The 13012-nt window shown below is 42.0% G+C and overlaps 1 protein-coding gene across 1 annotated transcript in view; it reads left to right on the top strand.

Moving 5' to 3' along the window:
- CHTF18 (chromosome transmission fidelity factor 18) overlaps positions 1-13012 on the top strand; it is a 927562-nt gene that overhangs the window by 594081 nt on the left and 320469 nt on the right. The window lies entirely within an intron of this gene.

Here is a 13012-nt window from a genome sequence, read left to right as displayed (position 1 = left end):
GTATGGAAGTATCCTCGGGCCTTCGAGCCCCGCTGGCGTCAGAGGCTCCAGCCCCAGTGTCAAAGGAAGCAGTAGCTGATTCGAGTGAAGTCACTGAAGACCAGGCCAGTGCGCTCCTCATGGCCTCGAATGTGGGTCCACCGGAATCCGAGGACCGACCCATCTCCGAAACCACATTCGGAGTCGGGGTTCCCTTAGCCAAGGCATCAAGAGGGAGACTTGGAGCCGAGGGATGAAGCCCCGATGTATCCCCCTCGGGTCCGACCGAGGAAACCCGGGTGTCACAACCAGAAGATGGAGTCGAAAAGGTTGGAGCCGAGGTCGGAGCCGAAAGGCCTAACGGGGTATCGGCGCTGACCCCAGGACATCACTCGACGCAGAACACCTCGGCTCCGACGACACAGAGGTGCCCGGAGGAGGAATAATTGGAACCGACAAGAGGGAAGGCTCCGGAACCCACTGGGCTGGAGCGGAACATAACCTGGCTAACACCGGCACCAGAAGGAGCCTCTGCACCACTCTATCCACATCCGAATCCGATAACCTGGAAGACTTGGAGGACACAGAAGGTGGTTGAGATATCTTACCCAGTGAATCCAGGTTTAGACTAGCAGAAGGGCTCCAAATCGGCTCCAAGAGAATCGGAGCCGAAGCTGGCTCCAGTGTCACAGAAACCTCCTGCGGCACCGATAACAATGGAGCCGAGGAAGCCGACTCAGACACAGGAATTCCTTCCCTAGGCTCCAAAGCCAATGGAGCCGAAGAAGGTGGAGCTGTCTTCAATATCTTCTCCAATGGCTCTGAGGAACTAGACGGAGCCGGAGATCTCTTTTTCGGTTTAGATTTAGATTTCCCACTAGGGGAGGCAGACTCCAAAGCTTCTTCAAAGGCAGGTTTGACAAGGCCCCTGAGAATCAATTTATTTTTCCTCTCTTGCAAGACTCTAGAACTAAAGGAGTGACAAACACTACAAGATTCTTGCAAATGAATGGCGCCCAAACAATACACACAGATGGCTTGGCCATCTGTTAAAGACATCTTATAAGAACATTTGGCGCACTTTTTAAAACCAGAAGGCTTATGCTCCTTCTGATCTTTGCCTGACATGGTAATTCACAATAAACCACACACAAGATAAGGAAGGCAGGAGGAAGGGACACTAACTTAAAAGTCCCAACAGAGTTGACAGACACAGGAGAAGGCTAAGGCCCTCTAACTTAAACGGGCCTAGCCCATCAAACACAAGGATGCCACAAAAAAACTTAAACTAAGCTAGCTGAAGGAAGGGGCTCTAACTTAAACGCCCCTACAGACGTAACAGACACAGTAGAGGCTAAGGCCCTCTAAATTAAACGGGCCTAGCCCGCCAAACACAAGGAATCCACAAAAACTAAAAAAATTAACTGAACTAGTTGCAAAACACGGGATACACTCAACGCAGCTGTAAGAACAGCTTTTGACAGAACGTTTAGAAAAATAAGCTAAAAAAACAGTTTAAATAAGGTACTTAGCCACAGCCAAGCTCGAGACCATGTCTGTACACTACGAGCGGCAAACGAGATGTGGGAGTTTGGGCGTGGTGCATCTTGGGATACTAGGGCTAGCCCAGCCAATCAGAGACTTCGAGCTAGTAAATAGCGGCCGAGTCGGAGCCGTTTCTCTGCTCCGAACCCATCAGTTAAGAATGTGGCGAGATAGGACCACATTACATCTACTGTTACTTCTTCGGCTCCATTGGCTTCGGTGCCGACAGAAGGCAGTACACCGACTATATCGACATCAGCTCCCAGCATCTTGAAGCCGGTGACAGATATTCTAGTTCGTAGCCGGTCTCAAGTTCATCGACCAGTTTCTCCTTCTCATAGGTCTCCCTATGTAGGGAGATCCGGATCTCTGACCTTATCCCCCAAGTCCTCTCATACTCACTCTATCTGATGACTATGTCGATAGAGTGGTACAGAAACTGCTCCAGTCATCGGTGCTGGCTAAATTGTTTTTGGTTCCGGCCCAGTTGGCCCCAGAGCCCATCCTCCCCTCCTCTTTGGCTGTTCCTCCTCCGAGCCTTTCTCTGCTTTCAGAGGCAGAGCTGTCAGTTCTGTCAAATGCCGTCAGGTCGGTTCCAGTAGCCCCCTCTGGCCTCTCTGCTTCGATCTCCACTTCGACCCCATTGGCGCCATCCACGGGGTCCAGGATTCTTGGTTCACCGTTTGGACCTGAGAGGGAGGTCTCGGATCGATCTTCTTTGGCTCCTAGCCTTCCTCTTGGTGCTTCGACTTGGGTGAGCTTGGGTCCGACATTGGCCTTGGACCTCATCTCTTCGGCTCCGAGGGCTACTACCGTATCTTCTACTGTCAGTCGACCTTCGCAGCCAGGGGGTTCAGCTTTCGAGGTCATGAGGAGTGTGCTGGCCAGGTCGTCAGCTGCATCTTATGGCACTGACACTCTGCCCCCTCCAGCACCGGTATCAGTCTCGAATCACTCTCTATCCATGGACAGCGGACACCTAAGGTCTCAGGATACCTCCATGAGTGGTCCCAACTTTGAGGTCTCCCCGGAGTTTTTGCCTGAGGAGCCCCCCAGAAAGAGAGTGTCCAAGAAAAATCACGTTGACTCCCAAGATGAGTCTCTCACGTCTGACACCGACCTCGAGGAGTCAGAAGGGTCCCCCAAGTCATCTTCTGAAGATATCTCTTTCTCAGATATCCTGGAAATCTTGAGGCAGAGAGGCGACTGGCCCTCCAAATCCCCTTCTGAGGAGGAGTCTGTGTTCCTGAAGGCCTTCGGGTCTCAATCCTCTGCCTCTTGGGTTACTCCCCCGTTCGACAAGCTACTGGATCTAGTTTGTCGGAAGGTGTGGGAGACTCCAGATACTGTGGAACCGGTCCCTAGGAGACCCAACAAGTTTTTGTCCGCTCCTCCAGACAAGGATTTTCTTACGAAAGGTGTTCCAGTAGATGTCATGGTGGTGGCAGCATCCACCAAGAAGGAATTTGCTGAAACTTCATCTACCGTCCATCCCCCTAACAAGGAGTCTAGGGCCATGGACAGGTATGGGAAGCGTGTGTTTTCCTCAGCGTTGTTTACACTGCGGACGCTGAACTATTTGTCGCATTTTACACAGCTCCAGAGAGATCTCCTAAAAGAGCTGGGAGATTCTCTACAGGGTAACGTTTCTGATGCTGTGGTTCAAAAGGTCAATGCTCAGATGTTCCCCCTAAATTCCATTACCAACTCCTCCATGAGGCTGATCTTGTATGCAGCCGACGGAGCAAACACAGGGCTGCGAGTTCCAGAGTCTCTTAGGAAACGCTCCTGATGCGCCTCTGCAACTTCACGGAGGCTTTCAAGTCTACTTTCACCAACGTCCCCTTTGACAGTTCATCCTTATTTGGAACCAAGGTGAAGGACACTCTCACTAGGTGCGAGCAGGAAGGAAAAACCCTGTCTGCCGTGGGTTACTGTTTTTCCATGCCTTCTAGACCTTAGCCAAGGGCCAGAAGGGTGGAAAAATGTGGTTTAGAAAGTCACAGAGGTTTTTTCCACGACGCACAGAGTGATTCCCCCTCCAGAGGCAGAGGAAGGGGTGGAAATTCAGGTAGATGCCACCCTAGAGGCAGAGGAGGCCCACGTAACCAGGGGGACCGCAATTCCTTTTCGTGGTTCTCCCTACCAGCACTCCTGAGGGGAGGCCCGACTGTGCGTCTCTGGAGCCAGTCGGGGGTTGCATTTCTCTATACCCAGAAGCCTGGCGAGAAATCACCCAAGACGAGTGGGTATTAGAGATAATTTCCAGAGGTTATCATATTCCCCTTCTCCCCCTCCAAACAAAATAATCCCTGACATTCCACCCATTCACAGGGATTCCGCAACATTAGAAGTACAAAAGTTGATGTCAAAGGGAGCCATCCAGCCTGTCCTCGCAGACCAAGTAGGATTAGGGACTTACTCCATATTCTTTTTGGTGCCGAAAAGAACAGGGGACCTGAGACCAGTCTTGTATCTCAGCCGTTTGAGCCTTCATATAAGAAGTCCAAGTTCCACATGGTCACGTTACAGTCAGTTCTTCCGTTATTAGGGAAAGATGTGTGGATGTGCTGCATCGACCTCAAGGATGCTTACTAACATAACAAGATGGACAGGGCATCCAGAAGTCACTTACACTTCCGGCTGGGAGCCAGTCATTTTTAGTTTCGCGCTCTGCCCTTCGGTCTCACCACAGCCCCAAGGTGTTCACCAAATGCATGGCAGTGGTAATGGCTCACTTGAGACGTCGGGGATTCCAAGTGTTTTCATACCTGGACGACTGGCTCCTGTCTGCCACCACCAGGCATCTACTGCTACAGACAAGGGACGCTGCTGTTGCACTGTGCAAAAGTCTGGGAATTACTCTGAATTGGGAAAATTCTGCCTTGTTGCCCTCGTAGCGTGTTATCTATATCGGCGTTGAATTAGACATGGTGCTCATGAGGGCCTTCAGGTTTTACAGCAGCAGGTCTACGCTTTGCTTCCATTGAAGAAGGTCAAAGCAAAAGTGGTCGTCAAGTTATTCGGGACCATAGCTGCCACGATTATGCTAGTTCCTCTTGCGAGACTACACATGAGGCTTCTTCAATGGCTACTTTTTGCCCAATGGTCTCTACAGCATCTCCTGCTCTCCTATCTTATTCTTATTACAGACAAGTGCAAGCAGGATCTATGCTGGTGGCTTCAGACCAGCAATCTCAACGCGGGTATGCCTTTCGTTCATCCTTCTCCAGTTGCCACGGTGACCACGGATGCCTCCCAGATCGGGTGGGGGGGCATTATCTCGACAGGACAGTCCAAGGCACGTGGCAGGAGCACGAGACCCATTTGCATATCAATGTCTTGGAAATGAGAGCAGTGCTATTAACGTTGCAAGCACTTCAGGGCTTTCTTCCTCATGGGACAATTGCAATCCACTCAGACAACATGTTAGTGGCATGATATCTGAACAAGCAGGGAGGAACCAGGTCATATCCCCTTTGCAGAGAGGCACTTCAAGTGTGGTAGTGGGCAGTTTCTTCCCGACGCTTTCTACTGGCAACGCACATACTGGGGAAGTCCAACGTGATTGCAGACAGGCTGAGCAGAGCTATTCTGATGCCTCACTAGTGGTCCCTGAACGAACAAGTGGCGGAGCAGATTTTCCACAGATGGGGTCAGCCTTGCTGCGACCTGTTTGCCAGCCCCCTCAATGCCAAATGCAGCAGCTACTTCACCTTTATCCCCCCGAAGGGGGAGGCACCCAGGGACGCTCTAGTTCACGATTGGCCCTCCGGTCTTCTCTATGCCTTCCCGCCAGTCCCCCTGATAACGAAGGTTATTCAGAAAGTACAATCCTTGGGAAGCAAGATGATACTGATTGCACCACACTGGCTTCATCAGATTTGGTTCCCTCTTCTCCACCCTTATCTAATGGACGATCCGTGGATTCTGGACCCAGAGCCAGATCTGCTGACTCATATGTAAGGGCAGTTCCATCCCTCCATTCAGACCCTCAAGTTGACAGCATGGCTGCTCCAATTCCGTCCCTAGTCAGGCTTCATGATTTTTCCCTGGAGGTGGTTCATATTCTGTCCTTTTCCCACAAGCCTTCTACTAGGAAGATTTATTCCAGTAAGTGGAAGAGATTCTCCATTTGGGCTCATGAAAGGCAGATTGATCCCTATACAGCTCCCATTTCATCAGTTTTAGAAGTTCTTTCTCAACTGTTCAGCCAGGAATCAGCTACGGCAACTATCAAAGTGTAGTTGGCAGCCATTTCTACTTTTCATGTTGCTAATGAACCCAATCTAATGGCGCACAGGCTTTGTAGGGCTTCTCTGAAAGGGACTATGCTACTTCAACCTCCAGAGTTTGATCCTGTAATGCCATGGGACCTCAATTTTGTGTTACAGTGGCTTACTTTGCCTCCCTTTGAGCCTGCAGCAACTTGTGACATTAAATTTTTGTCTTGGAAGACAATCTTTTTGATAGCCATCACTTCAGCTAGGCGGTTCTCTGAACTCCAAGCTTCATCAGTTTGGCCTTCTTACTTGGTATTTCACAAGGATAGGGTTTCTCTAAGACCTAATCCTTCCTTTATGTCAAAGGTTGCTTCGGTCATCAACCTCAACCAGTCCATTGAGCTGCCTCTGTTTTTCCCTGAATTCTCAAATAGGGCAGAATTTAAGTTTCATCAGCTAGATGTTCACAGACAATTGCGTTTCTATTTACATAGAACTAAAGATATTAGGAAATCAGATCAACTCTTTGTCTTGTTCTCAGACAGTAGACTTGGGGCTCCAGTTTCTAAAGCAACTCTGTCCAGATGGATTTCTAGTTGCATTTCCTTCATTTATACTTCAAATGGCAAGGAATTACCCTTTAAAGTGGAAGGCTCATTCTACACGATCGGTGTCCACCTCTACTGCTTTTCAGGCTAGGATGTCTATGGATGATATTTGTGCTGCAGCCACATGGGCATCGCCTCACACCTTTATTAGTCACTACAAATTGGATCTGATATAGAGGCAGATCTTCCCTTGACTCCACAGTGCTCAAGAGTATTTTTCATTGAGCCACCCAAGGGTAAGAATGTGAGGCGAGATGGACTACATCGTTATGGTGAGTACATAACTTCTTGTTCCATTGTCTAATCTGTTATTGTTTAACACACCTTATAATCAAGCAGTATATAAGCTTTTACTTAAATTAGGAGCTGTAGTAGGTAGAGTCAAGTATTGGCTGGTAGTAGATTGATATATTCAGTATTTAATAGTGAGATTTACAGCTTTGGTAGCGTAATCCTTCTACTAAAATAGTGTGTATTTACAGTGTTACATTATTTCTGCTGTTTTGTTGGGAATAATATTAACTTAGATGTGTTAATATATGAACTAATCTAATTCCTAGTTCTTTTCTATGACACAGAGATTTGGTGTTAGGCCCGGAGGAATAGTTGAGAAGAATGCCATGTCTAAAATTTTGTGTATGTTGTCTAATAAAAAATCACATTGGTTAATTTCCTCATTTTGGGGCATATTTGAGTAAACAAAATAACCCAGCTCTTTCTGTTCACCAAATTCCTGGCTTTGAACCTAAAATCTTTTCTGTGCACTCCATGTACATCTTTTGTTTGTTTGTTTTTTTATACCAGACATATAATATGCCTCTGCAGTGGTCTGTAGATTCATAGAATAACAAATGGATTTGGTTAACAAAAATAGGAGATTACTCTTACACCTGTTTTTGGTCATGCGCCGATAATAACTAAAATAAAAACTCAGGGTAATGAAATAAAAATGAGACATTGGTGCTTTCCCACCTATCTGTTGAAAAGAGAGGAATTTAAATAATGGGTAGTGGAGATTATTGAGGAGCTGTTAGAGAGGATAGCAATTTCTTCTGAAAATGTAGCTAGGGAATGGGTTAAAATTAAGGTGGAGTTAAAAATAGGGTGGAAATAAAAGAAAGGGAGCTATGGTTAAGAAGTAACAAGAATTATTTAGAGGGACTGACAGTGAATGTGAAAGTATTGCAGAATAAGGGGAATCTCACAGAACAAGAAGAGGATCAACTGCAGAATGCTAGGCAGAAAATCGGGGATTACCTTGATAATATGTACGAGCTTAGAAAGATTGCTGTTAAGCAATTGTTTTTTGATAATAACACTAGAGCACAAAAACTTAGCAGAATGACTTGGGCAGCATAAAGTAGAAAGGGTTGTCACCAAACTTAGGGAGTCTATAACAAAGAAGATAACAAGAGATCTTTTAGAAGTATGAGAAATATTTTGGAAATGCTACGAGAGTCTGTATAAAGCAGAGAAATATGAAAGTCAAGAAAATATACAAATGGAAAGGTTTATGGAAGAATTAAATATGCCAGGGTTAGAGGCTCAATTGCTAACAGGATAGGAGGAGATGAGATAAAAAATTGTGATGTATACTCAATCTACAGGAAAGTCCTGAGGAATAGATGGTATTCCTGTGGGCATTTGGAAGCTGGGATGGAAAAAAAAAACAAAGACCTGGAAGGTTTTGTTTAACAGTATCTCAAGGAAGAGAAGTACCACCGTCCTGGAAGAAAGCAATGGTAGCTGTAATACTTAAGGATCCATCAGGTCCAGCTTCATACAGTCCCATCTCAATACTAAACCATGGTTATAAAGTGTTCAAGTCTATAATAGCTAAAAGAATGTCAAAAGTAATGCCAAAACTGATAGATCTGGATCAGTGTGGTTTTGTGGAGGGGAGGAAAACATTTGGCAGCATTAACAGAGCATTGATGATCCAGAGGGAAGTAGAATGCAAGAAAATGCCATTCTTGGGTCTTGATGCAGAGAAAGCATTTGATGGAGTAAGCTGGAACTTTATGAGCAGAACAATTGAAGCATTTGCATTTCCTGAAAAAATACAAGGTTGATTAGGAGAATATATGAGGGATTGGAGATGAACCCTGTCTGATAATTTCTGCTTGAGCAGAGGAACCAGGCAGGGGTGTCCTCTTTCCCCTTTATTATTTGCATTATATTTAGAACCATTGGCCAAGAAAATAAGGGACTGAGACATTCAAGGATATAATTGGTATGGTAGTCAGAAAAGCTAGCTTTATTTACAGGTATTTTGTACATGACAAAACCAGAAAAGGACATTAGCGTGGTGGAACATTTTGAGACCGTTTCAGATGTTTTTGGGATACAAAATTAATGAAGGTAAAACAAAAACAATAGTGGTAAATTATATACCCACACATGAACTGGGTCAGGAATGCCCATATTTATGGGGACACGGTAGGAGTATGGATTAAAAATTATTTTAGTGTGTCAGCTAAGGATATGTGGGAAGAGACTAAACAAAAGATGAGAAAATGGAAGCTTTGTTATATGGCTATGGATAGTAAGATACACGCAGTTAAAATGTATTTAGTCCCTTTCGTCTTGTACACAGGTCAGGCAAATTTTTATCAACCAGAGGAGAAGTCATGGGTATCAATTAAAGAACTGAAGGACTTTATCTGGGAGGAGGGGTTGTCAAGAGTCAAGTGGGATAAGCTGATTCTTCCAGTAGAACAGGGCGGTTTGGGATTGCCTAATCTGAAGGGGTATTTCAGAGCTACACAGTTAAGACTCCTATACATAGCACAAGCAAAACTATAATTCAAAGTAGAAAGGGATGGTGATAAAACATGAGGGAAGCTCAAGAAACAAGAAGAGAATGGGATTTTGGATGCAGGCCTTTAAGGAGAACAACAGTAATCATGCAGAATATTGTATCCAGAAAGTAGCAGAAAATATTCTAAGAGCTAAACCAACACAGGAATGGAGAAAGGAGATGACTGCAATTAGGGATACAAACAATAGGCAGGAGGGGGCCGGAACTTATTTGAGAAAACTGGCAAAGGAGCCAAAGTATTGGGAGCAAATAACTAAAGAGGGAAAGATGATAGAATGGGAAGACACCAAGAATTTATTTGGGCTGCGGGTTAGAGATGGCCTTCTCTATCAGGGATTGATATCTGAGTATAGGCAAAGAGAAAGAAATAGGGGGATCCTAAATGAAAGACCAACACTGGTAGATTTTTAATAGAATCTAGAACAGAAGCTACCATTAAAAAAGGAATAATTAGTAGAGTGTGTAAAATATTGCACGATAACTATAAGAATCAATCAGAGGAAGTTAGAAAGGATTGGGAAGAGAGATTGGATAAGCAGTTCACAAAGAAACAATGGGAGGATATATGTATGTCTCCCAAATGTGCAATAAAATCTAGAAGATTTATAATTTTTTTTACCTGGAAATGTTTACAGAGATATTTTTATACCCCAAGTAAACTCAAGAGAATTTTTCCTCGGGTAGACAGTAAATGTTGGTGTGAAGATGAAGAGGTAATTGGGAACATATTTTCTGGGAGTGTGGTGAGTTGGCAGACTTTAAGGATTCCCTGGAGGATGCATTGTCAGAGATGCTGGCTAGGCAGATTGGTCTAACGAGGGAGATAATTTTTCTGAGCTATGATACAGAATCTGAATTGCCTAGACATGGTAAGGCCTTGTCTAATAATGGTGTCTGCCACAAAAGCAATTTATGGAAAATAGAATTCAAAATGTAAACCAAATATACTGAAAGTAGTAAATATAGTAACAGAGATAAAACAACTAGAACTGAAATCTTTAGAAAAGGGTAGGAGCAAACTACATATGAAAAAAATAGGAATTGTAGGAACAATACATACAAGGGAGGAATTAGGCCTAAAAGGCAGCAGGACTTAAATGAGCTATGTAATGTTTGAGTGAGAAAGATCGAGTAGATTATAAGTGATGTATAATGTTTGCAACTGGGAGTGTGTCAGTATGGTTTGTGATGTAAAATGCTTGTGACTTGGATTTTGTTGGTGTGGTTTATTTTCATTTATATAAATGTATGATTGCCTATGTAGTAAGTGATGGTTTAATGAAGATGTTTCTTTAAAAAAAGCAAGAAATGAATAATGTATGTAATATCGATTGGGTTATATGATATATAGCAATTTATGTAAAGTATAATGTTTGTTATTGATTACTTTTATATGAATGTAAATGTGCCTGTCACAAATGATAGGAAGAGAGATTGATATTCAACAAGTGGCATTAAGATTGCATTTGAGAAGGCTTTTATCAGTAGGACTTCATGTTATAAAAATCTACTTAAACAGAAAGAGGGAAATCTAAAAGTAAGACTCAGACCTTGAAACTGAACAACCCCTAGAGTATGATGTGAACAGAGATGAGCAAATTAAAGGTTTACAAAAAGAACTAAACCTCTTTTTTGTCACACTTATCATAGTATGAAACTAAAAATCCAATACACAGAATGGGCACAAATGCCCTCCAAACTATAGGCAAGATTGTTAAAATTCCAGCTGCACTCCATAATATCAGCAAATAAATTTGACAATAAAGCAGTCAACTGAAATGAAGATTTCCCATTGGTCTTCACTGATATCAATACTTTCCTTTATAAAATGGTACAGTTAGCTTCCTTAAGCTCAGACTTGAATAATTTTTATGTCTAGTTAGCTTTCCTTAAAAAAAATTCAGAGAAAAAAGAACTCCTACGTAAGCAGTAAGAATTATATTAGAAATTCTTATTACTATAAAGCACCATATAAACGGTGAAGCCCCAGACCAGATGGCTACGTATCTGAATTTTAAGTGTTTTCCAGCTTGGTTAGCCGAAATCTTATTTAAATTGTATAACAGTATTAAGTCCAAGAGAATTTCTGGCCCTTATTTGAATAGAATCAAGAACCATTTTTATTTTTAAGATTAACACTGATCGATGTGATCTTGCTAATTGCAGACCCTATTGCAGCTGGTACTTTAGATCTAGAAATATAAGCATCAGTATTTGCTAATCTACTAAAACTGGCTGTTCCCACAATTATTTCTCCATTCCAGTCTGATTTCACTCAGTTAAGACAAACTACTGATCATACATTAACACTTGAATCCTTACAATTTCTATTTGGTTTCATTAAAAGTAATGTATATGCTCTAATTATAGATGTATCTAAAAGATTTTGATAGAATAAGCCATAACGTTTTATTTAAATCTGTGATCCAGTTTGGTTTCCCTGTGCCTTTTATAAAATGTACATATTGTATATGCAAATCCTTCAACCAAGTTATTTTTAAATAAGTTTCTTTCAAATTTGTATCTATTAAAACAGTGTTAGACAAGGATGCGTATCACCTTATCTTTTCAATTTATTCATAGAACCTCTTTTTTGATTTGAATACAAAACACCTACTGTAGTGTGCCTCAACCCCTCAAAATAAAGTTCTCTTACAGCCTTTGTGGATGATAGTAGCATTTGTTTTATTTATGCCCACTCAGAAATTCCTAAAATTAAAAAAAAAAAAAACTGTATGCAACTTATTCAAAAATTTCAAATGTTATTTTAAGTCTTCAAAAATCCATTTTATATCCTTTAATTCAAAATTATGCACTTGCTGACACCGTTGACCTGTGTAATTTGAAATTTATTCCAGCCCTGAAATATTTGGTTGTAATTTTTCACCAGAAAAATGCAATAAATTATCAAGCTTGTATTCTAAAAAAATTGGATTACTGTACAGTAGGGCATAAACAGATGGAATGTTTAATTTTTCTATGTAAGATAGTAATTAAAATTACTATTTCCCCAAAAATTATTTTGTTAGACATTATTACTTCAGCAAATACTTTAAAACTCTTCAACACTATTTCCTGTCTCAGAAAATGTATTTGGTCCCCGCTAATCCATATGTATTTCCTACTATAAGCTTATTACAGCACTGAATTTTGAGACTGACATAGGCCTTCCTATTTCATTTTATACTTTAATTATTTCAAACAAACTTGTGAAATTGATCATTTATTCACCCAAACTAAATCCCTGCGAGTCATTCTGGGTCAAATTATGGTCTAAATGCACTGTAAGATATGAATGCAATCATTTTGCTCATCATTTTCTAAAGCTAAATGACCTTAAGTCTTGCAAAGGTTATAACAGCATTATTAATCTCATTCCAGCCTTCCAAAAATAAATGATTAATTTAGAAGATGTATTTTATTTTTCCAGCCAATTAGTTTTAATTAACTGAGATATTAACCCAAACAATAAAATGATGTACCTGTCCTCTTCCTCTCATTAAAACAAATGGATCTGGAATATTATGTCAACTTCCCCATGTTGATAGAACAGTTAAGATTAAGAATGGCTCTCTCCAAATTTTCTGTGATTGTATTCTTTAGCTGACCATCTTAAAGCCATTTCTTCTTGGCTTTCATGTAATCAGTTGAAATTGCACAAAACTGACTATATGGCAGTTTTTTTTTTCTGTTTTGAAGGATTCCTGTGCCTCCTCACTTCCTAATTATATCTGACATGGTGAATACAAGGTTGTCTTTGTTTAAAAAAAGTGTAACCAAGGTGAATCCTATACCATATGTTGATAATTCAGAATCAAATTTCAGTTCTTGTGAAA

Source organism: Protopterus annectens, chromosome 12.part0 (assembly GCF_019279795.1).
Source record: "Protopterus annectens isolate FY-2018-M chromosome 12.part0, PAN1.0, whole genome shotgun sequence".
NCBI lineage: Eukaryota > Metazoa > Chordata > Ceratodontiformes > Protopteridae > Protopterus > Protopterus annectens.
Note: the sequence above shows the minus strand (reverse complement) of the source record. Positions and strands in the feature narration are given on the sequence as shown.